The 25,674-nt window shown below is 41.0% G+C and overlaps 1 protein-coding gene and 1 long non-coding RNA gene across 3 annotated transcripts in view; one reads left to right on the top strand and one right to left on the bottom strand.

Annotated features, from left to right (window-relative positions):
• The window catches only part of LOC122552712, a 31,765-nt gene extending 28,834 nt beyond the window's left edge, over positions 1–2,931 (top strand). Inside the window, exon 3 of the long non-coding RNA XR_006312457.1 lies at positions 2,813–2,931. This is a non-coding gene — a long non-coding RNA (uncharacterized LOC122552712). The remainder of the gene's footprint in view (positions 1–2,812) is intronic.
• Positions 1–25,674, bottom strand: part of LOC122552709 (ALK tyrosine kinase receptor-like) — a 1,052,914-nt gene that overhangs the window by 130,675 nt on the left and 896,565 nt on the right. The window lies entirely within an intron of this gene.

The following is a 25,674-nucleotide window of genomic DNA, read 5'->3' as shown; positions in this document are numbered from 1 at the left end:
AGGCCATTCTGCCCTTCAAGCCTGCACCACCATTCAATATGATCATGGCTGATCATCCTTAATTAGTATCCTGTTCCTGCCTTATCTCCATAACCCTTGATTCCACTATCCTTGAGAGCTCTATCCAATTCTTTCTTAAATGAATCCAGAGACTGGGCCTCCACTGCCCTCTGGGGCAGAGCATTCCACACAGCCACCACTCTCTGGGTGAAGAAGTTTCTCCTCATCTCTGTCCTAAATGGTCTACCCCGTATTTTTAAGCTGTGTCCTCTGGTTCGGCACTCACCCATCAGCGGAAACATGTTTCCTGCCTCCAGAGTGTCCAATCCTTTAATAATCTTATATGTCTCAATCAGATCCCCTCTCAGTCTTCTAAACTCAAGGGTATACAAGCCCAGTCGCTCCAGTCTTTCAGCGTAAGGTAGTCCCGCCATTCCAGGAATTGACCTCGTGAACCTACGTTGCACTCCCTCAATAGCCAGAATGTCTTTCCTCAAATTTGGAGACCAGAACTGCACACAGTACTCCAGGTGTGGTCTCACCAGGGCCCTGTACAGCTGCAGAAGAACCTCTTTGCTCTATACTCAATCCCTCTTGTTATGAAGGCCAGCATGCCATTAGCCTTCTTCACTACCTGCTGTACCTGCATGCTTACCTTCATTGACTAGTGTACAAGAACACCCCGATCCCTTTGTACTGCCCCTTTACCTAAATTGATTCCATTTAGGTAGTAATCTGCCTTCCTGTTCTTGCCACCAAAGTGGATAACCATACATTTATCCACATCCACTAGTATACTCAACAACCTGCATTTTCTATTTTGTTTTATTTAACATGTTTTTCTCATCAACCTGTTCAGAGATGTTATAACATACCTTTGGAGTAGGTGGGACTTCAACCCAGGCTTCCTGACACAGAGGTAGGGACACTGCCAGTATATACAACAGCCTGTATGATATTTTCTAATGGAAGCTGACAATGGGGAAAAAAAACCTGTTGCTTTTCTCTAGAGAAATAAGATTTACCCTCAACCAATATTGTTCACCATGAGAAAAGTAGACACCGTGCCAGGCTGAAATTGAAAGTGAGCATCAAGCTTGCAAAGAATAAAGGAGAGTACGTAGATGAGCAAGTATAGATTGATTGATGTGGATTGGGTTTTAAAAGATTGTATGATCATAGGACGGAGGAAATGTGAGGGAGGTATTTAAGGAGCCCCATGATTTAGAAGTGTTAACAAGGATATTAATGTTTGGAAGAGGAAGCTCATACAAGATTTCAAAATAACTGACTATCCATTGCAAGAGCAGATAGTAACTGCCCTTGCCCATACTTCTAGGAGCAGCACTAGTGTTGGAATAATTGGTCTACTACATTGTTCAGCAATTGCACATACCTTGGCAAAATGAAGGAATTATATTGTGAGAAAGAAAGACTTAAGCAGAGGTCTTAAATTAACAAAGAAAGAACATAAATACAAATGTATTAATCCCAGAAGTGTAAAATGAAAAGGAGCTGACATCACTGACTTGCTGAAGTACCAGGGGACACATATTAACTCAAATCTAAAATAGAGTGCAAAACTGAATATGGGGGTCATAAAAATGCAGCAATATCTCTGTTCCAAACGTCAGCCTAGGGAGTTTGGTGCAGACAGGGGAATCATTGAAATGTTTTATTCATTGGCATTTAAAAACTGTCATTACCTAAAGCATCAGTGAGCTGCAGGGGGGTCAGATCAACAAAGATAAAAACAGATAAATTAAGAGTGCTGAGCTCAGCAGATCCTCCTGGTGATATTCCATGGTGTTTCATATCAGAAAATACTGGGATAAAGAAACATAGGTTGAAATGAGCAATGGGATTTCTTCAATCTTTGGTTTCAGAGTTCTTATTACTCAGATAAATTTCCTTTCACAGCACCTTCCAAATCTGTGATGCCTTCAGCATGATGGACAAAGGCAGGCATATACAGTAAGCCACTCCCAGTTCTCCCCCAAGCCATACAATTTCCTGACTTGAAACTATATCACTACTGCGATATGGTCACTGGGTTAAAATCCTTTCTAACCCAGTGTGGAAACAGGCCCTTTGGCCCAACAAGTCAACACCGACCCTCCGAAGAGCAACCCACCCAGGCCCATTCCCCTACATTAACCCCTTCACCTTACACTACGGGCAATTTAGCATGGCCAGTTCACCTAACCTGTACATTTTTGGACTGTGGGAGGAAACCGGAGCACCCGGAGGAAACCCACGCAGACACAGGGAGAATGTGCAAACTCCACACAGACAGTTGCCTGGCGGGAATTAAACCCGGGTCTCTGGCGCTGTGAGGCAGTAGTCCTAACCACTGTACCACCGTGCAGCCCAATAGGCTGATGCTCTACCAACTGAGCTATCCATGCAGTTTGACTAGTAATTTGACTAATCCATCTGGAATGCAATGCCTTACATTTACCATTAAAATAAGAAAGCATAAGGGGCTAGGCTATCTTCTTAAAATATTTTGAGGGGGTTTGGTCTGGTCCTTCACACTGGTAGTGGTAGACCCAGAGCCTGGACTCTGGGCACTGACGGTGCCAAGATGAGGACTCCTGGTGATGTTAGGCCCGGAGCCTGGACTCTTGGTGGTGGCAGTACCTGGAGCAGGGACTCATGACCATGATAGGTCCAAAGTCTGCTCTCTTGGTGATGGCAGTGCCTGGCAGAGATAGGCTTGGAACCTGAACTCTTGCCACTGTCAGTGAAGTGGCAGCGGCAGCGGAGCTGGGGACTTCTAGGGCATTGACATCGTCTTTTCTGTTTTCAGAGTGGGACTCCTTGAGGACGGGAATACCTTGCGGAGACCTTGCAGAAGCCTGGAAGTTGTGCTTGACACCCCAATATATAGTAATTTCTTTTTATTCTTATTGTAATGAAACAAGGTACCGGGTTATGGCAATAAAACATTTTCACTGTATCTTTCAGATATATGTGACAATAAATCATCATTCATTCATTCAAGTACAATGCCTATTTTCCTACATTTATTTTATATATGTATTTCAAGTATTAGGAAAGCTGAGAATTTCCACACATCGACAATGACAGGTTCAGTTCTTTCTTTCTTTCTTTGTTTTTGAATGTTCTTTTGTTCATTATCTATCATTCTTCTAAAATCAGAAACTTGTTGCAAATGTTTTGATGTGAAGAAACCAGAACATGTACAGCGATCACTTAAAATCTGATAAGGAAGGTCATTTCTTCTGCTATCAGCTTTTATCGGAACGAATGAGAAAAATATCAAATGCAAGATGGTAAATTATCTCTCTGATGCAGAGGAGTTGACCACTTGTGCGTTTTATGGCAGCCTCCGTTTTCTTCTTGCCAACTGTCAGGATTTTGTTTTTTTCCTTTAAATGTTTGTAGCATATTTTTTGTGACAAAGCTATGCAATAATTGTCAAATTAAAACTACCTCAAAACAAGGATTTCATTTCTAATTTTGCTACTTTTTCACTTGTGTGAACAGCATTTTCTTTACAAATGCTTTTAAAATGCTCCAGCCTCAAGCATCCAGCATGCTTCCATTTTCTTTTTCTTTGTAACCATATATGTTAGGGGAGGAGATCATATAGTGCTACTGCAATTGGATTAGCAATCCACAACACCAGGTTAAGGGTCTGGGGACATGGGTCTGTATCCATTCATGGCAGAAGCTGAAAAATGAATCAATAAAAATCTGGAGTTGAAAACTAGCATTATGACAACTTTGTAACCACTGCTAATTATTGTGCAAGCCCATTTGGTTCACTAATGCCCTTTAGGGAAGATGTTGCACCTTGTGTGCCACTTCTAACCATTGGCCATGACACCTCTCTCTTGTGTCTACCACCGGCATGTTTGCCACCTCCACAGGGAAATGGCCTGAAGGCCCAGAAGCCACTTTCTTCCTCGATCTCTGAGGGCAACAGTACCAACGTGACAATGATTTTATTCACCATGGAGTTTATTACAGATGTGAGGGTTATGGCTTAATAGATTTTTCATGACTCTTGTGCAGTTTCTAATGAAATCTTCTATGCAGCATTATATAACTGACCACTGGACTTAATAGAGGATCATTAGCTTCATCTTACAACCCACAAATGTCCTTAATGGACAAGGTGCCATAATTGAATCAACAATGATCTTATTGAAAGGTGGAGTAGGCTTTAGGGATTAGAACATCCCAATTCTGGTCCTATTTCATGTACTCCTAAGTTCTCACATATACCATGCTGCTTTAGTGCTCTTGGGATAACCACTCATGTTCATTATGTAACAGAGTTATTATCAAACAATGCAAATTCATTTTATAGTTTGTATTGCAGGGCCAGTTCATCCTCTTAGTTACGAGGCCACTCAGCTTTTAGATGCAGGTACAGATTTACTTTCTTACATTTACAGACTCCTCTTGTGAAATAAGATTTGTGGTCACATGTGAAATTGCCACAATCATGTGGTCTCCAAGTTGCTTCATTATTATTAACATGGTCTGTAATAATGCTGAGCTCAAATAAATCAGCTACTCAGTCATACTCAACCTTGAAGTTGTGCTGACGAAGATGATCTGACTTTCTACAGAAGCGTAAAGCTCAATGATTAGATCCTGACATGACTAATATTTCATTCAGTGCTTAGTGATCAGTGCAGAGAGAGAACTTCCTGTTACATGTGCCAATAGTCACTGGTATAGATTTAAGCTAGTACTTCCTGTTCCCCAGCAGAGAATTGTATTCAGTTCAAATTAACAGGCATGATGCATATCCAATTGGTAAAAAGCACTGGTAATAATAAGGTTGGATACAGATCCTATCACATATCCATCCATTTCCGAATGAGTTGAAATTGGCTGAGATGTTGTTTTCTTATTTAATATAGAGTCATAGAGTCACATAACCATACAGCATGGAAACAGACCCTTCAGTCCAACTAGTCTGTGACCATGTTCCCAAACTAAACTAGTCCCACTTGCCTGCTATATCCTTCCAACCTTGCCTATTCATGTACTTTTCTAAATGTCATTTAATTTTTTTTAACTGTACTGACATCCACCACTTCCTCTGGCAGTTCATTCCATACATGAACCACACTCTGTGTAAAAAAACTTAACCCTTTATAAAACATTTTCCACTCTTCTTAAAAATATGCCCCCTAGTTTCCCCCCAACCTGGGGAAAAGATCCTTGCTATTCACCTTGTCTATGCCCCTCATGTTTTTATAAACCCCTATAAGGTCACCCTTCAACCTTTCCAGCCTCCTTTTATAACTCAAACCTTCCATTCCTGGCAACATCCTAGTAAATCTTTTCTGACTCTCTCCAATTTAATAATGTCCTTCCTATAACAGAGCGATCAGAACTGTATGCAGTACTCCAAAAGAGGCCTTACCAACATCCTGTAGAACTTCAATATGACGTCCCAACTCCTATACTCAAAGGTCTATGCTCAATGAAGCAAAAGAGAAAGAAAGAAAGTGGGTCAAAGCAAGTGCTGGTGCCCCCACAATATTTCAGGGTTTAAAGAGGGCACTGCCAAGGTAACAATCACAACTAACTGATAGTATCTTCAAAATGTTATGAATCCAGATGTTTCTCTATTGCTACAGATATGACAACTTCTGTCCTGCAATATAAATAGGTTATATTTCATGGGAAGAGGAGTTCCAAACTACTAAGGAATTGTTTTTCTTTGAAGCAGCTCTGGAAAATAAATGGGGCATAAAATGATCATTCATGATCCAAGTACTTTTCCATGGATAAGCAAGGGCTCCGACAGAAATGGGCATGTGTTAATATTGTTGTCAAATCATAAATCAGGGGATGGAAGGTAGGAATAGGTGCAGACTAATCTGTCCCCCAAACTTGATCCACCTTTCAATTAGATCATGGCTTATCTGTACAACATTGCCACATCCATGCATGCACGTCAGTTACACATGCCTAACAAAAATTCTTTACACTCAGTTTTGAAAATGTCAATTATCCTAACTCCTACAACCTGTTCAGGAATGACAGAGTGTCAAATTCCCACTACGCATTGTGTGAAAACTGCTGTCTACCCTGTCTACCTGAGACGTAAATTTCAAAGAATTATGTACTTGAAGTCTTAGGTCTCACTGTTCTACAACTAGGCCTTTCCATTCATTATACAACTCCTGCCCTTGCTTGTTTTACCAAAATGCAATACCTCGCATTTATCTAAAATAAACTCCATCCGCCACTCCATAGCCCATGACCCAAATGATCAAGATCTCTTTGTAAGCTTAGGTACCTTTCGTCATGGTCCACTATACCACCAATTTTGTTGTCATTCACAAACTTACTAATCATGCCTTCTATATTCTCATCCAAATCATTTACATCAATGACAAACAAAAGTGGACCCAATACTGATTGTTTGTTCCCATTGTGCATCTTTGAGTACTAGCTTTCAAAGAAATTCTGAAATCTCTGTAAGATTAGGAACAAAGGTATGGTAAAAGTTGGCAGTTCCAAGGAACAATGCACACCCTTGTAAGTTAGATGAGATCAGAAGAGCATGAATGGCTTTGACATTGTGAGTAGACTTTACTCCAGGTGCTATCACTATACCTTAGAAAGTGAACCACATGTGCCACAAATATGCAATTGTACTTGCTGATGTCAAAAATTGTGTTGTTCAATTCAAGTGAGCATCACTAACAACAACTGATCACGTTCAACATTGTCCCTTCCATGAATAGCGACATTGCCGAGTAAATTGATCGCATCATCAATGTCTGACAAGGCTGAAGAAATGATCTTTTGGAATGCATTAGGTGCTGAACTTAATCTATTAGGCATTCTGAAACACACCTTCAGGGTAACCAAAGTTGCCACATATTGACTATTGCTCTGCTAGTGGCAGTTCTGTCACATGCATATTTCATGAAGACTGGAGGATCATGAAATTCCCATAGCTATTAGATTACAGAAAGTGGATACTTGTCTGTATCAAGAGTGTGGTGCTGGAAAAGCACAGCAGTTCATGTAGTATCCAAGGAGCAGGAGAATTGACGTTTCAGGCGTAAGCCCTTCATTCCTGATGAAGAGCTTATGCCCGAAATGTCAATTCTCCTGTTCGTTGGACACTGCCTGATCTGCTGTGCTTTTCCAACAACACACTCTCGACGTTGATCTCCAGCATCTGCAGTCCTTACTTTCTCCTACTTGTCTGGTATGATTGTTTTGTTTACCATTTTAAGGTCAATGCATAGTCACCATTTTTATGCTTTGTAATGAATAGATTCAATATTCATGGGAGTGTGTTAATTTGCTTCAAGTTGTTTCAGCTCCTTGACACTTTGGCATGGATTGCAAATGGCAACCATGTCAAATATTTGAAAATTGGCAGAACTGACATATCAACATGAGAAGGATGACAATTTGCTTTTGTGTCCCTAAACCTTGCAAATAAGTAAGGATATTGTTAACACTGTCACTATCATTGTCCATACTAATATAGGCTCTGGGGTCTTCAAGTTTGAAGCCAAGCTTATCAAACAGGGTCAATCTCTTCTTTGGCTATGTGGAATGTAAACTTTTGTGGGTTGACATGTTTGTAGCTCACTGGAACTGAAATCTCCAAACTGGAATAATCAAATCAATGTAGTGTGAAAAGTGTCTATCACTTGGGTGAGAAAATGCTGCAAAGATAATAATGGTAGAATTTGTCACACAATATAGATATTTATTGTCTGATATCAATGAGGATTGACACTGAGATGCACATGACTGAGCAATCCTTAAAATGACTTGGTACTTTATCATCAGTGAGACTTTGCACATGCTGCATTTCATTGTTGGGAACAGACTCTTCCATGTGTTGAACTGAGGAAGGCTTCTTCTCTGATAACCGCACATGCACTTTACAAAGCAATTCATCATTAATCATGAATTATACATTTTTTTTCCTCAAGCTGGAAATGTTGTCAGGAATTGATGGGTGCCTCCACAGTTTGGGCATATTTTTAGCATTCCGTGATGGGGAAAGTGTGATCAGGAAAACTGTGTCTGTGATGAGGGTGCATTTCTGTGGAGCCTCTTCAAATCAAACATGATGGATTTGATTTGGACAGCCAAAGTCATGGCTCTTTCCAAGGTTAAATCATCATCCTCCAAATGTGGGCACTCACTAATTCCTGGAATTGTACTTTCCCCAATCAGTTTTCACAAATTAGTCTGCCAAATCACTGCATGGAAGTCAATTGCTGCAACACCGACATGTACTGTTTTATGAGCTCACATTTTCCTTGGCATCTCATATGGGGAACATGTAAACATTGAGTACTACATAGCCCAATGTATTTTTCAAGCGTACTTAGCATTGTGCCTTCACTGAGTAGTTCAAATTGCCCCATGGCAATGGATGAGGACTGCTTTCTTGCAGGTCACTGCCACCTTGATGTTTTCAATACCCAAAGTGAAAAAATAGATTTGAATCCCAAAACCAACTGATCCCATGGCAAAGGTGCTCTTCTGGTTAAGAAAGAAAAAAAGTGTTGGAGCTGATAAATAAGTGATGGTCAACCTGCTTCACCAGTCACTATGTTTTGTGCCTTGGAAAAGGCACACAAAGGGTTTGATGTGTGAACACAACTTTATGCAGAAAGCTTTTAAATGTCTCAGCCACAAACTTCCAGCTTGCTTTCACTTTCTCTTTCCTTGCAATAAATAACACCAACATCTTTGACTAATAGCACAGAGAACACACAGACAGCACAATCAAACATTGAACAGAGCAGGGAAAAGGCACTAAATAGTGATTGTGCCTGAACTGGCTATTCGTAGTCAGAGTATTTGCTAACCAGCCAATCACAGTACTGTTACAGTGCAGTTGGAGGCTATTTGATCCATCATGCCTGTACCAGCTCTTCAAACAAGCATCATTACCTGGTGCCAATCTTCTGCTTTTTCCCCATTCTGTTATTATTTTTTATTTTTTAGGGAGTTGATTAGCTGGACAGCTGGCTTGCAATGCAGAATGATTCTGGATTAGTGGTCCTGAAGAGCACAGCAGTTCAGGCAGCATCCAAGGAACTTCGAAATCAACATTTCGGGCAAAAGCTCTTCTTTATTCCTGATGAAGGGCTTTTGCCCGAAACGTCGATTTCGAAGTTCCTCGGATGCTGCCTGAACTGCTGTGCTCTTCCAGCACCACCAATCCAGAATCTGGTTTCCAGCATCTGCAGTCATTGTTTTTACCTCAATACAGAATGATGCCAATTTCCACACCGTCTTAGATTAACATGAAGGACTCACTTTCTCAACCTCTCCCCTCACCTGAGGCATGGCAATCCTCAGGTTAAACCACCACCAATTGTCTCTCTCTAATGATAGAGCAGCCCTACAGTCTGGTAAGCCTATGACCAATTTGCCTTTACACGAGTTTTATCCAAGTGATCATCTAATGCCCTCTTGAATGCATCAACTGAACCTATCTTCACCACACTTCCAGAGGGCGCATTTTATATCCTAAATGACTTGATGAGTGAAAATTCTTTTACTCACATCTGATTTTGGTAATAATTTTGAATCTATACCCTCTTGTTCTTGTTACTTATAAGAATGGGAGCAGCTTCTCCCTATCTACATCATCCAGCCCAGTCATAATTTTGAAAATCTCTATCAGATCCCCTCTCAGCCTTCTTCTCTCCAAGGAGAACAGTCCCAATTTCTTCAATCTATCCTCGTAAATGAAGTTTCTCATTCTGGCAGCCATTCTTGTAAATAAATTCAGCACTCTTTTCAAAGCATTTGGTTCAGGATTGTGGGAGGACCAATAGCTTGACCACCAGCTCTGAAGAAAGTGCAGCCTGTAGGTTAAGAGAGAGAGAGAGAAAAAAAAAGCACCTCCATTGTGATATGTCTTCTTGGCAGTTTTGAAAATGTTGCATGAATAAATGATCTTAGCTGATGGGTCACTATTGCAGAGGTGACCCCATCACAAGGCAGCCTATCGCCAGAGCTGAGGCTAGGCCAAGTCCTCAAAGTATTCCACCAATAGCATGCCTCTGGGAAGCAGCTCTTCTCCTAACATTTATGGGACTGGAAACTGGCCCCTGATTATTGGCCCAAAAGGTCCTTGTATTTATTTTAATTGCATTATGAGAAGTGTTTTTGACTTGAAAATACAACTTATAATTTTCCTTTTCCTGGTCAGATTCATAAAAAAAAAGGGCCTTTGATTTAACAGAGACATTGCAAATTATATAATTCCATGTTCCGCTGAGTGGGATTAAACCAGTCATATCCTCAGGGGGTATGAAAGACCCCATCTCCTCCCGATTCTTAACTCCCTGAAACTTTTCAAATGTTTCTGCGATGAAACAATAAAATGCAATTATCTGTTTTGAAGCAATAACTGCTAATGACATGAACTAATGGAATCTCTCTAGAGTGGACAGGGTAGTTAAAGAGTTCATTACCAAGTGGGAGACTGACTAAGATAATATTGTGCTGAAAACAGGCTGAGAAGCTATCTTTATTTATCTCTATTGCTTTATCTCTTGGGATGTGGTGTGCTTAGTTCAAGAAGGGTGTTCAACCTAGGAGAATGCAGACTATGAACCAAGTCTGCATTCAATAAAATCAATAAAATCACATCCAGATAAAGAAATGAACTAAATGACTGCAACATTTAACTTGTCACGTCAAGACTAGCCAAAGTATAACAAATCTTATTTTAACTTTCTTGGACTGTAAACTGCTTGTAAGCCTAGCCTTTTACCCTGTGAATGGTAATTGTGTGTGGGGAGGGGGTCCCAGATGAATGTGTGTGACTGTATGAATGGCGTTGCATTATAATCTTCTTATCTTTGGGGAAAAAGTAGTTTCAATAAACTTGTTCTTTGCTTAACCGAAAGAAACCCATCTGAGGAAAACCTTCATAGTCTAGAAGTTTAAACAGTGCTACACTTAAAGAATTCAAAAGGCATGTCTTCCCCAAATGTGAAAGCAAAAAATCAGTTATGGTCAAACGAGGGTGGAAGGATTGGAGGAGTACTTTCACCCCTCCTTGCCAGGTTGTAACAAATGGCCGTACATCCCTCACAGACGGGTGAACCTTCCACTTTAATCCTGCCTCTGGAAGAGTTTCTCATGGATAGGATGCATCTGGCAAGCCAGCACACTCAGTCAAAAAGTGTGGCGCTGGAAAAGCACAGCCGGTCAGGCAGTGTACAAGGAGCAGGAGAGTCGATGTTTCAAGGATAGGCTCTTCATCAGGGATGAGGGGTGGAGTGGGAGGGGGAGGGGGCATGTTCCCAAGGAAGCTGAGAGATAAACAGGAGGGGGATGGGGCTGGGGGGAAGGCAGAATGTGATAGGTAGGTGAAGGTGGGAGGTGATGGTGATAGGGTGGAGTGGTTGGTGGGAAGGAAGATGGACAGGTAGGACAGTTCAAGAGGGTGGTGCCGAGTTGGAGGATTGGATCTGGGATAAAGTGGGGGGAGGGGAGATCAGGAAACTGGGGAAACCAACATTGCTCCCATGTGATTGGAGAGTCCCAAGGTAGAAGATGATTTGTTCATCCCCCAGGTATCGGATGGCTAGAATTTGGCGGTGAAGGAGCCCTAGGACTTGCATGTCTTTAGCTGAGTGGGGGGGGGGGGGGGGGGGGGGGTTGGGGTTTTTGGCCACAGGGCGGTGGGTTGTTTGGTGCATGTGTTCTGGAGATGTTCTCTGAAACATTCCACAAGTTAGCGTCCTGCCTCCCTAGTAGTTCCTCGAGAGCAACGTACTCAGTAGATGATGTGTTTGGAGATGCAGGAAAATCTCTGCCGGATGTGGAAGGATCCTTTGGGTCCTTGGATGGAGGTGAGGGGGGAGGTGTGGGCACGGGTTTTACATCTCTTGCAGTAGCAAGGCGAGGTGATGGGAGTGGAGGGTAGGATGGTGGTGTTGGGGGGGGTGCATGGACCTAAGGACGGAGTCGTGGAGGGAATGATCTCTGCGGAATGCAGATAGGGGTGGGGAGGGAAATATATCTCTGGTGGTGAGGTCTCATTGTAGGTGGCAGAAATGGTGGTGGATGATGCATTGTATCTGGAGGTTAGTGGGTTGGAAAGTGAGGACGTAGGGGGATTCTGTCCTGGTTGTGGTTAGAAGGGTGGGGTTCAAGGGTGGATGTGCAGGAAGTGGAGGAGATGAGCTGGAGGTCATTGGTGAGCAAGTGGGAGGGGACATTGCAGTCCTTGAAAAAGCAGGCCAGCTGGGATGTTCTGGACTGGAATTGGGAGTAAGGGATAGTGTTTTTACAGGAAGAGTGGTGGGGAGAGGGTATAGTCCAGGTAGCTGTGGGAGTCGGTGGGTTTGCACACTGTCTGATGACACAAAACTAGGCTCCCTGCTGACTTCCTAATCACCATCTGTGAGACTTCAGCCCCAGCTGTTTGTGTATTCATAACGATCAGTTTATAGGTCACATTTACTGATACTGGGCATTCTTTGTTCCTCTAAAGTCTAAGTGAGTCATTGTAGACTTTCTGTCTCCTCCTTCCATGCTAATTGTTAAAATATCATATTGCACCATCACTTAGTCTATCCATGTGTTTCTCAGGATCTTAGCACTATGCAATATCCTACTGTGTTTCAACATTTCCTTTCTCCTACATCTCTAGGCTTTCAAAGTCAGAGATTGATGTTACCGAACTGCTCGTACTTGATGTATCTCATCTTCATAGATTTCAGTCTGGGTTATGTTCTGTATAATAGTCCTTGCCTTCTCACCTATGTTTCCCTCTGACAAAATGAAATGCAACTTATATTTGCAATAAATGATAAGGTACAACTTGGCAAGTTTTCCACAGTGGGAATTTCACGTGCATTTTCAATGCCAACATTTAATCTATTAAAGCACCCAGAGAGCACTTATCTTTTCACCTGCTCACTTCTGTATGCTTGTTTCAACATGCAATTAATTTAAATTTAGCAGCAACTTCTTTGTCACTATCACCTTTTAGAAGAATCTTCAATATATTCTCCTCCATACTATTCCAATCTGCCCATTTGATTATACAATTTAGTTCTTCTCATCCCTTATCATTAGTCATTTTCCGAATGACCTGTCTTAGCATTTCATCATCAGCAAATTTAATTAACTGAGTGTTGGGAGTATACAGGTTTTAAATCATTCGCTATCCATGAATACAAGTAAGTCTCATTCATGGTTCATTGTGGCAGATATCGAGATTTCATTTGTCAGGAAGAGTAATGCCACTGTGGTTTTTTCTCACGTTGTAAATGGTAATGAATCTTTGGGATGTGCTTTAATTGGCTCATCAGTATTTGAAGCAGCACAGTGTTGAACCCTGTCTGCATATTCATGAAAAGAATTTGTCACAAAGAGCCTCACTGCATTCGTTTCATGAATTCTAGACAAGGCTGGAACAGGTCAGCACAACAATTCTTGGTCCCAAACCATGAGTCTCTGAACCTGAACTTCAAATTAGAATTTCTCATTAGATCAATCAGATTTGCTTCAGCTTTGTTTTTCACAACTCCTGCCATTGCGTATAGACAGATAAGTTAGGATGGCGTCTCAAATTATAAAAGTATCAGAACTTGCAACAAACATAAATGTGGAGCTCGTTTCTCACCTGCAAGAAATAAGGGAAGCTTTACCTCAGAAAATAGCACAACTATTAAAGAGGAAGAATACAACATTTGGGGTACCAATGCATGAGGTTAGTTAGTTCAATATTGAATCATTTTAATGGAGATTGAACTCAGAGTATAGTGGGATTGCTACAAATGTACTGGAATGTGGGAGTCAAGATATGCTACAGCCTTGGTGACACTGCATCTCAAGTACTACACTGTGGATCTCTTTATCTAACTGATCCTTATCAGAGGATGTACTTCTTACAGAGTGAAGGCAATAGGCGCTCATCAGATTAATCTCTGGGTTGACGGGATTGTTTTCTGATGAGAGATTGAAGCAACTGGACTGAGATGAGAATGAATTCTTTCACTCAGAAAGTGTTAAATTTTTACCTCAGAGGGCTGTGAAAGATTGAGGCCGAAATTGATAGATTTTTGGATACTTTCTGACATCTGGGGAAGATTTCATTGAAGAGAGAATCATCTTTGACCTGCTTGAATGGTGAAGCAGACCTGATGGGCCAAATGGCCCACTGTGTTCCATTAGGCTGACCCTACTGTGTCTACTGGGCCACAAAGTGTGACCATCATACAGATGCCCGTGCTCCCTAAACATTTTCTGTTTGTGACCCCTTTTTAATCCTCATTGTGCTTCCTATCCAGGGGTTTGGGATGCAGATGAATGAAGCTTCAGCTGTTGGCAAATGGGAGCAATGAGGCTTTAGTTTATGAACATGGGGGCGAGGGAAGAAGTTCAGCAATGTTGGTAACGGGATAATCTACAGGGAATCAATGCCTACTTTCTCACAGGCGTCTGTATGCAGCTGGAATGAGACCTCAAAGAGCTGTCCATGAGTCCATACCCACCAATAGAAAACATAACCGAAGGGTTTGAAGGGAGTTTCGATTGTTTGCATTTAATCTAAGCTCCCAGGCAGCAATTGCAGCTTTGGAGCTCAAAATCCCAAAATCTTTCCTTGTGCTCCGACTTGGGATAGTGATCCATGGTTTAGGAAGAATTGCTATAGAATATCAGGGCCACTTGCTATCCATGGAATTCAACTTTGGCTAAGGTACAAAAATGCCCATTTTACATTCTGGAGGACTTACTTTACCCTGAAGCCAATGCTAAGAGAAATCAGTCATTCTATACAACTGATGTCTAATGAACTATCACAATGCACATTTTATATCTCTGCTGAAGTTGAACTTAATCTGTTTTTAGCATACTTTCTCTCCTTAATCTTCCTCCTAAAAATACATCACTCCACGTTGCTCCCCTTGGAATTTCATCATTTTTATTATTGTAGCCTACAGTCTAAGTATAGAAACATTTCTAAAATGTACTTGTTTATCAGATGTGTTTCACAGGTAAGGTCATTGCAAATCCCTAATTGCCTTTGGGAAGGGAGAAATGAGCCTCGTTCTTGAGCACACTGTAAGCACACCCGCAGTGCTACTAGAGAGCCCAATTCCAACACTGTGATCCAGCACCAGTGAAGAATAGAAGATACTGGTCAGGAGTTTTCGATTTGTCTTCATAATTAGATTAGATTCTCTACAGAATGGAAACAGGCCCTTCGGCCCAACAAGTCCACACTGCCCTTCTGAAGAGTAACCCATCCAGACCCATTCCCCTACCCTATATTTACCACTAACTAAAGAACCTAACACTATGAGCAATTGAGCATGGCCAATTCACCTGGCCAGCACATCTTTGGATTTTAGGAGAAAACCAGAGCACCCGGAGGAAAAATGGGGAGAATGTGCAAACTCCACACAGACAGTCACCTGAGGCTGGAATTGAACCTAGGTCCCTGGTGCTGTGAGGCAGCAGTGCTAACCACTGAGCCACCATGCTGCCCAGTGGTCAATGTGTAGGGCACCTCGTGCCACTTCCAGTGAGACATCCCGACCGTTCAAGTGCCTGTCAGGCATTATGGTCACCCGATGGGCTTTTTGGTCCATCACTTCCTGGTATAGTGGTGTCCTGCCCTGCCTGAAGTTACCAAACTTTGGCAGTATTGGGACCTTTGTATACTCTGAACAGAATACTCTGTTGAGCTTTAGTTACTGAGATGCATGGGAGATTTTGAAGCCATGGGGCAGATCTGAGAAAAACCAAGAGGTTCACTCCTAATATCAAAGAACAGAGCTAAAAGGGAAGACTGGGATTACATGGGTCCCAAAAATAGCCAAAAAAGGGTTTTTTCAGTGATCATCTGCTTAATATTTGACAGGAGTAACCAAAATGCCCAGAGTTAAGATGAAGACACAAACACAGTGGGCCCTAATTATTGCAAAAGACTTAATAGAAAGTCATCATTGTAAGTGGTGGGTCTGAACAAGAGATCTTGCCTGAAGAATTCTTGTCAATGCAGTACTTATAGGGATAAAGCATACAATTAGCAGTGTATTGCTAGGGAAAGCAATGAATGGTGGTACAATATAGAGGTCCATGTAAAATTGTTGTCTCGACATTGAAACATTTCCTTAAAGTGGGCAGCTAAAATTTCCTGATAGGACTTGTCAAATAGCCCCACTCCCACCCCTTAACAGTGGGCTTTAAAGCTGGATTTTATGACTTGCTGTATATAGCGACATCTTAAAATCCCCAGTGGAACAGGTACCACCTTTTGAAGGAAACCTCCTTCTGATGTCTGATTCACTCATGATGCCCCAATTAATCTTTACGCTGCAGTGCTAAAGAATTTATCATTACTGATTTTACAGAAGAATCACTGATGAGAGAGCATGCCTGCTGAAAATCTCATTTGAGTTCTTTAATGCAATATTTCAAGATCATTTCACTTTGTTTACACTTCAAATGTTTAATTAAAATTGTTAAGCTTTTTTAACCTTATCTACGAATTGTCAGGCAAAAGCTTTTACATGATGGATGGTAAATCTATTACTGTGAAATATGCATTTCTGATGCAATCTGTAGCAAAATAAACTGTGTGCTATGGTTGAATATGCTAATCTGTTAAGCACTGTGTTAATGATAGGACTTGTACCTCTAATTCCTTATTGGAAAGTGGTTAAGTCAAGTGCTCAGCAGAGACTAATTATTCTCACATCTGAGGGGACAAAAAAGGTCACAGAGGGGCTCACTGTAGGGTTATCTCATGTAACTTGTCAATGAAGTTGAGAATAAACGTTTTGCATCTGTCACAGTTATTGAATGGTCCTTTATATGAGTATGGGTGGGGTGGTCAGTAAGGTGAAGAGGTAACTAGAAATATAAAAGAGCCATGAGAGGACTTGTCTTGCAACTGTTTAACTACAAGTTTGTGAGGTTTATCTTACAAATTTCCTAATCCAAATCAGTTAGCTGAAAATGATCAAAGATCTATCAATTTTGAAAATTGTACTTGATATTAAAATTGTACAACTAGCTCCATTGGAGAACTATAGATTAATAACAACTATCTGCTGAACTCTGCTGAACAAGATGATTAGGGGGTTAGATAGGGTCGACAGTATGAACCTTTTCCCGCGTATTGAGTCGGGTATTACAAGGGGGCATAGCTTTAAATTAAGGGGGGGTAGATATAGGACTGATGTTAGGGGTAGGTTCTTCACTCAGCGAGTCGTTAGTTCATGGAATGCCCTGCCAGTAACAGTGGTGGACTCTCCCTCTTTATGGGCATTTAAGAGGGCATTGGATAGGTATATGGAGGATAGTGGGTTAGTGTAGTTTAGGTGGGCTTGGATCGGCGCAACATCGAGGGCCCAAGGGCCTGTACTGCGCTGTATTCTTCTATGTTCTATGTTCTATGTTCTCCAGCAACTACCAACTCCACTTGATTGTGATAATAAGAGCAGTTCCATAACACTTTCTTCAAAGCTTTATTCATCATTTGTTGCCAGAAGGCCACAGATTCTACCATGTTACGAATCCAACTCCTGATTTTCTTCTGTTCTTATTCCACAGAAAGAGTCTATCCTTGAAATTTCCATGTATTAAATACAATTTTGAGTAACCTTACATTCCAGTAAATTTATAACCTTGAGCTTACTTTCACATCGGAATGTTCCTGAGAAAAGTTAATTTTGCATTAAGTGAATCTTTATTTAATTTAACTTTAATTTAAAGACATGACTCTTGGATTACATAGGTATTAAATCTCCCCTGTGTTCCTTGTTAAAAGCAGGAGATACAGAGTGCTTTATACTCAACTCTCCCCATTTTCATGCATTTTCAATGGAAGATTTGCAGAAAAGCAGTAGACCTGTTATAAATGACCAATTATATTGTTATTCTAAGGTATATTTTCAGCTTCTGTTGAGGTTATGATGGATGACCAGGGAGCTCTTTCTGTCCACTCGGTGGTTAGTAATATTTGGGATTATCTAGATTAAAATAGGAATAATCAATACCTGGTAGAGATTACAAAACAGCAATCAGAGCTATCCCGAGGGATTGCAGCGGCCCAGGGCAAATCACACCCTGCAGCCCCAAGGAGGGCTTAGGGAACTATAGTTCAATGAAGCTCCTTTGTGTAATGACACTGTGGCACCTTCAAATTAATCTGGAAATGAAATTAAATGGTATATGATGCCTGTCTCACCTATTCAAGTGTTCACCTCACTCAAGTGTTTGATTCTTTCCAAGTGTGTTTGTTCCCAATAGGAGTCCCCCTCAATCCCAGTTTTCCCTACTTTTGGAATATTTTAGGAAGTAAAATTGCAAAGTTTTTTTTGCTCTTTCTTGGGATGTGGGCATCACTGGCTGGATCCTTGGACTCGAAATGTTAACTATGGTTTCTCTCTGCAGATGTGGCCAGACCTGCTGAGTTTCTCCAGCAATTTGTCGTTTTGTTTCAGACTTCCAGCTAAATAACTATTATTATTGCCAATCCTTACTTTCTATTGAGAAGGTGGTGGTGAGCTGCCTTCTTGAACAATTGTAGTCCGTATGCTATATGTTGAGCCACAATGTCATTCAGATGAGAATTCAAGAGTTTTGACCTAACACCACTGAAGGAGCTGCAATATATTTCCAAGTCAGGATGATGAGCAGCTTGGAGGGGAACTTGCAGTTGGCAGTGCTCCCATGTATCTGCTACCTTGGTCCTTTTAGATGGTAGTGGGTTTGCTGTCTGAGGAGCCTTGGTGTATTTCTACAGTGAATCTTGTAGATGATGCACACTGCTGCTACTGAACATGAGTGGTGGAGGGAGTGGATGTTTGTGCATGTGGTACCAATCACTTGGGCTGCTATCCTGGGTGGCATCGTGCTTTGTTACTCATCTAGGCAAATGGGGAGTATTCCTTCACTCACCTGCTATGTGTCTTGTAGATGGAGGATAGGCTTTGGTGAATCAGAAGGTGAGTTAATCACTGCAGTATTCCTTGCTTCTGAACTGCTCTTGTAGCCACTTTATTTATATGGGTAGTCCAGTTCAGTTTCTGGTCAGTGGTAACTCGCAGGATATTGTTAGTGCCATATTCAGTGATGGTAATACCATTGAATGTCGGGGGATGGTGGTTAGTTTCTTTCTTGTTAGAGATGGTCACTGTTCGGCATTTGTGTGGCTCAAATGTTACTTGCTACTTTTCAGCCTAAGTCAAAATTGTCCAGGTCTAACAACATTTGGATATGAACTATTTCAGAATCCATGGAGTTGCCATTAGAACTAAACATTGTGCAATTATCTGTCAACATCCCCACCTCTGACCTTATGATGGAGGCAGATCGTTGATGAAGGAGCTGCAGATGGTTGGGCCTAGGACATTACCCTGAGGAACTCCTGCAGAGATATCTTGGAACAGAGATGGCTGAACTCGAACCACCACAACCATCTTCTTTTGTGCTAGGTATGACTCCAACCAGTGGAGAGGTTTCCCCCTGATTTCCATTAATTCCAGTTTTGTTAGGGTTTCTCATTGACACAGTCAGTTATTGTAACCTTGATGTCAAAGGTGGTCAGTCTTACCTCATTTCTAAAAATCAGGTCTTTTTTCATGAGTGAATCAAGGTGTAAAGAGGATAAGAGCTTAATGGCACTGGCAGAAACCAATCTGGTGTCAGTGAGCAGGATGTTGCTAAGCAAGTATTGTTTGGTAGGACTGTTACTGACACCTAATGATCAAGAATGGACAGGTGAGGCAGGAACTGGCTGGATTAGTTTTGACATGCTTTTTTGTGTACAGGACAAACCTGGTCAATTTTCCATAAGGTAAGGGAGATGTCATAGTTATAGCTATAGTTAATGACTTATGTACTGAAAAATAGAACGATTGGAAGGACAACGTTAGAAACCTAGGAACAGGAACATGTCATTCAGCCTGCCCCAGTGTTCGATTAGATCATGGCAAACCACTCAGCTCAAAGCCACTTTTCTGCACTGTTTTCATATGTCTAAATGTTATTAGTCTCAAAAATAGGTCAATCTCTGTCTTGAATAAAATCAAAGATTGAACTTCTACAGCAATCCTCCAAGGGTGAAGATGAGGTTCAGGACATTGACCAGGAGGAAGATCAAGAGGAAACCCTAACAGTCCTTTGCACTGTTGAGCCAGACAGAACTTCATTAAGACTTACCTCCAGGATGAATGAGCTGGGTTTGGACTTTTGTTTAGTTGAGTTACCTTCGATTGGTCATGTGGGAAGCAGCCCTAGGTCAGTCTGCGGCACATGTGGACTTGGCTATCCTGGATTGGAGCATCAGATAAGGGCAGGTCTCTGTGGGAGAGTGGGCAATCCCAGTGAGCTAAGCATTCCTTCTCTATCCCCTCTCCTGCTTGAAGCTTGAGGCTTGAGCAGGGTAATCCTTTTAGGCTTCACACCATGTCCTTGACTTCTTTTTCCTCAAATAAGATGAGGTCTCTTCTAAACAACATCACAGAGGGTGTGAGGTCACCTTGGATAATTCGGCATGCCCTCCTGTCTGCAAACATGCCAGTGAGGGCCTTGTAAAACTCAACCAGTCTTTCATTGCACATTCTGTTTAAATCTTTATATGTTCCTTGTTGCATTTATCATATGATAACGCCAGCCTGGCACCTGTATACAAGCTTAGCAAGAACATGTCGATACACACCACTCTCATCACCTCACCTACCAATTCCATAAAGGCTGCAGTTCTTTAAATCCAGTCTATCTTTTGTTCCATTAGTTGTTATTTTTAATCAACTTGATCAGACATGTGATGACATATCTTTGAGAAAGATAGGACTTGAAACTGGGCTCAAAGGTAGGGACACTATCATTGTGCTACAAGAGCCCGAGTGTCCCTCATATACGTTTGAAGTCATGCATTATTTTATAACTCCAAACGCTTATTTTTAATGGCTACCCACTGAAGTAATAAATTTTGCATTTGTAGCCTATTTGTTCGCTTATAGTCTTTCAGGTTTTCCCATTGAAGGAATGTATATTACCCTTTTTTCTACTTCCTCCACATTATGTTGCAACAGCCAACCTCTTGCACATGCTCCCTTCGTTTACTAGGCTCAACAATTCCCTCGTGTCCATCACCTCCTTTACCATATCACTCAGTCACATTATAAGACTTCTCATTACAAGTTGCTTACTCCATTCTTCAGCCTAGCAGCTGTTTGAGGTTCAGTTGCTCTGATTACAAACTTAGTATCATACTTAATGCTGAGATGAGCTTCCAGCCATATATCTATGCTATTGCTATGATTGCCTTTTGCGCTACAACATTGTCAGACTTCAAGTCAGAATGGTCTATGGCTTGAAGAGGAATTTCCAAGTGGTAGTGTTTGACATCAATCCTATGAATTACTCAGATATTTTATCCTGATAAAGTTCTGGTATAAATTAAAAGAACAGGCTAAAGTATTGCAGATATCAAATGTAAGAAAACAAAATACTGGTAATATTTAGTGGATCAAGAGCGTCTGTGGAGAGAGAAACAATTAACATTTCCAGTTGATGATTTTTCATCAAATCTAGGAAAAAAGTTGCAAATTTTAAGTTCTAAGCAAGTGAAGCAGAGTAATAGAAAAGTAACAAAAACATAGGTTGATGAACAGGAGAGATTAACTTTATATAAGAATTGAGGTTGCAAACCCACAGGGAGTGGCAGTGGGGCAAGAAGCAAAAATATGTCTCAAGAAAGTTTGAATAGGAGAATGGTGGGAAGCTGACATCAAGAGCCAGACAAAAATGAGGGGGAAAAGAATATGTTAAAAAATTATCAAAATATGGGAAGAGATTATGATCTGAAATTGTTGAACTCAACACTAAGTTTGGAAGACTGCCTAATCAAAAGATCCTACCGTTTAGAACTAAAATGATGGGTTACTGAAAACTGGGAGGGTATGCTTACAGACTGAATGGAGGTATAAGTATAAGCTGTTGCTGTATAAACATCTTTCTTGCTTTCTTCACAGCACCCCTTACTACCATTATTGTAATTTTAATGGAAAGAAAATGCAGGAGAGGGGCAAAATTAGCTACAATTCATTAATAAATCTCCCCCAATGTGATCCCCAGCTCTCATAGAGAAACAACGGAAATTTTTCAGATTTTACAGAAGATGAGAATATGCAGTTAAATGATGCTTTGTGTAACACTTATGCAACATTGATAGATAAGCAGATAAATAGCAAAGGTAAATGGAAGAGGCTGTGCCACATCAAGGTAAAATAATGAAATCCTTAAGTGACAACTGCATGTAAAAGACAAAAGTAATGTAAATGGTTCAGCCAATTTCTTTTCTTCTAACCTTTATGCATGGCTCATTGATCTTTAATGGATGTATATTTTTAGTTGCCAGAGTGAATAGCCAAGTTAACAGTATTTATCTTTGACTGATGAACGAGAATGGGGGAATGCCACCTGAATGCTGTAATCACAATTAAAGTGAAAAGCTATTTGGTTAACATTTCAGTAGGCAGGCAAACACAAAACATGGAACATTCTGCAATGATTCATCAATCTTGCCTGACATATTATTAAGTCCTAGTGAGTGGCAACACAGCAATGTACAAATGTACACTATTTAACATAATGCAAAGTATTACATGATTTTGCCTCAACCTTACAAAATCCTGTCTGAGTAGTACATGGTAGTACATGCGGTGAGTAGCTTACTTAAGTTTCTTTGATCATTTCCATTCCTAGCTTTCTGTCGTGCTTGATTGTAGAATATGATTGGGAAGGAGTAACTTTGCCCTGAATCTAGGCAGAGATTATTTCTTCTTGCAGGCATTAACATTTATATATAAAGGAGGAATGCAATCTGATACGCAAAGGTCCACTGGACAATGCAGAAGTTGATTAGATTAGATTCCCTACAGTGTGGAAACAGGCCCTTTGGCCCAACCAGTCCACACCGACCCTCCGAAGAGTAACTCACCCAGACACATTTCCTTCTGACTAATGCACCTAACACTATGGGCAATTTAGCATGGCCAATTCACCTGACCTGCACATCTTTGGACTGTGGGAGGAAACCGGAGCACCCGGAGGAATCCCACACAGACACTGGGACAATGTTCAAACTCCACCCAGAAGTTGCCCGAGGCTGGAATCAAACCTAGGACCCTGGTGCTGTGAGGTAGCAGTGCTAACCACAGAGCCACTGTGCCGAACTACTGAGCCGCCGTGTCGAACCACTGAGCCACCGTGCCGAACCACTGAGCCGCTGTGCACTGACAGATCTAATAATCTTTACTTACATTTCTTTTCTTTTGTACAAATCATTGGGCTAGATTTTAAGTTCAGAAACAAAATAGAAAATGTGAAATTGCAATGAATGGGCCACAGATTTTAGATTTGAATAAATCTTAACTGTTGACATCATGAATGTCAAGCAAGGAGGGCAACTTGCTAAAGATGATTATTGCAAATCTGACTAGTGTGAATATTTACTTTTGGATAGGGTAAGTAATATAGAGAACAATTAGGTTGATCCAATGAATGAGATTGTACATGATCTGTGGATCAAATAATTTGGTGCATTTTATGGCATTTTCTTCAAATCTTTTTTAATGCTGTTAGGTGCACACTGTCTTATTACATTTGCAATTATGTAACAAACTGGATTTATTTATTAGATTGAGCAAGTGGTGATTTATTTTTCTGTTATACTGTGCAACACATATTAACTGGGCCTTTAGTGAAACATATACTGTAATCAGAGGTTGTTTTTTTACCTTATCTATCAAACTATTTTGAGACATTCATACAAATAGAACAAATGAGTTACATTAATCATAAGAATCATCTGGATAATAAGAGTTGAGGAATATGTGATGATGAAAAGTCATTGAGATGGGCAATATAAAAGAATTGAAGAGTAAATTTGATGTAGTTCTGGAGAGAAGGGATTAAGGGACATGCTGGTAAGGCCATTTAGTCATAGAGTCACAGATTGTACATCATGGAAACAAACCCTTCCAGTCCAAATTGTCCATGCCGACTAAGTATCCTTAATGAATCCAGTCCCATTTGCCAGCGTTTGGCCCATGTCCCGCGAAACTCTTCCCATCTATATGCCTAGCTTCCACCACTCCCTCTGGTAGCCCATTCCATGCATGTACCACCCTCTGTATGAAAATCTGCCCCGAAGGTCCCTTTTAAATCTTTCCCCTCTCACTTTAAACCTATGCCATCTAGTTTTAGACTGCCTTACCCTCGGAAAAATACCTTGGCTGTTTCCCCCTATTCATGTCCCTCATCATTTTATAAGCCACTATAAGGTCATCCCTCAGCCTCTGACACTCCAGGGAAATTAGATCCACCCTATTGCTCAAACCTCCAATCTGGTAACATCCTTATAAATCTTTTCTGAACACTTTCATGTTTAACAATATCTTCCCTAAAGCAGGGAGACTAGAATTAATGGAGTATTCCAAAAGTGGCCTAACTAATATGCTGTACAGCTACATCTATACTCAATGCATTGACTGTTATGAAGGTGTAGAAGTGTACTGTACCTTTAAGAGAGTGAAGGACTGGCCAAGCACACCAAGTGCTGGAGAATTTACAAAGTTATATTTGGTTTGGAACAGATAGCACTGGCTGAGTTGCCATGAGACAAAAACAAATTTGAATTCTGCCAATCAGTTTAAATTATACCACGAAATGTCAAATCCCAATCAAGTTTGAATTTAGTACATTGACAATCTTAAAAGCTAATGACACAATCCAATGCTTTAGGGTTATAAGACCGTGGAAAATTGAACAGCTGGGAGGAGAACTGCCAAGCCAGCATCTGCAAACTGTCGAGAGAATAGCTGTCTTAAAGGTACCTTTATCAATTAGTAACCAGTGAAGCAAAATCCAAAAGAAGAAGAAAAGGAGACAGGAATACAGAAAAGAACTGAAAGCTGCTGGTTTTGAAAATAAATTTTGTTTTGTAAATCTTAATTGGGAGTTTTATTGGACTCAACAAGGTTCCCCATGGGAGACTGGTTAGCAAGGTTAGATCTCATGGAATACAGGGAGAACTAGCCATTTGGATACAGAACTGGCTCAAAGGTAGAAGATAGAGGGTGGTGGTGGAGGGTTGTTTTTCAGACTGGAGGCCTGTGACCAGTGGAGTGCCACAGGGATCAGTGCTGGGTCCACTACTTTTCATCATTTATATAAATGATTTGGATGTGAGCATAAGAGATAAAGTTAGTAAGTTTGCAGATGACACCAAAACTGGAGGTGTAGTGGACTGGGAAGAAGGTTACCTCAGATTACAACGGGATCTTGATCAGATGGACCAATGGGCTGAGGAGTGGCAGATGGAGTTTAATTTAGATGAATGTGAGGAGCTGCATTTTGGGAAAGCAAATCTTAGAAGGACTTAAACACTTAATGGTAAGGTCCTAGGGAGTGCTGCTGAACAAAGAGACCTTGGAGTGCAGGTTCATAGCTCCTTGAAAATGGAGTTGCAGGTAGATAGGATGGTGAAGAAGGCGTTTGGTATGCTTACCGTTATTGGTCAGAGTATTGAGTACAGGAGTTGGGATGTCATGTTACAGCTGTACAGGACATTGGTTATGCCACTGTTGGAATATTGCATGCTATTCTGGTCTCCTTCCTATCGGAAAGATGTTG

The sequence above is a fragment of the Chiloscyllium plagiosum genome, chromosome 9, assembly GCF_004010195.1.
Source record: "Chiloscyllium plagiosum isolate BGI_BamShark_2017 chromosome 9, ASM401019v2, whole genome shotgun sequence".
Taxonomy (NCBI): domain Eukaryota; kingdom Metazoa; phylum Chordata; class Chondrichthyes; order Orectolobiformes; family Hemiscylliidae; genus Chiloscyllium; species Chiloscyllium plagiosum.
The sequence above is the reverse complement of the archived record's forward strand: the minus strand, read 5'-3'. Positions and strand labels throughout refer to the sequence as shown.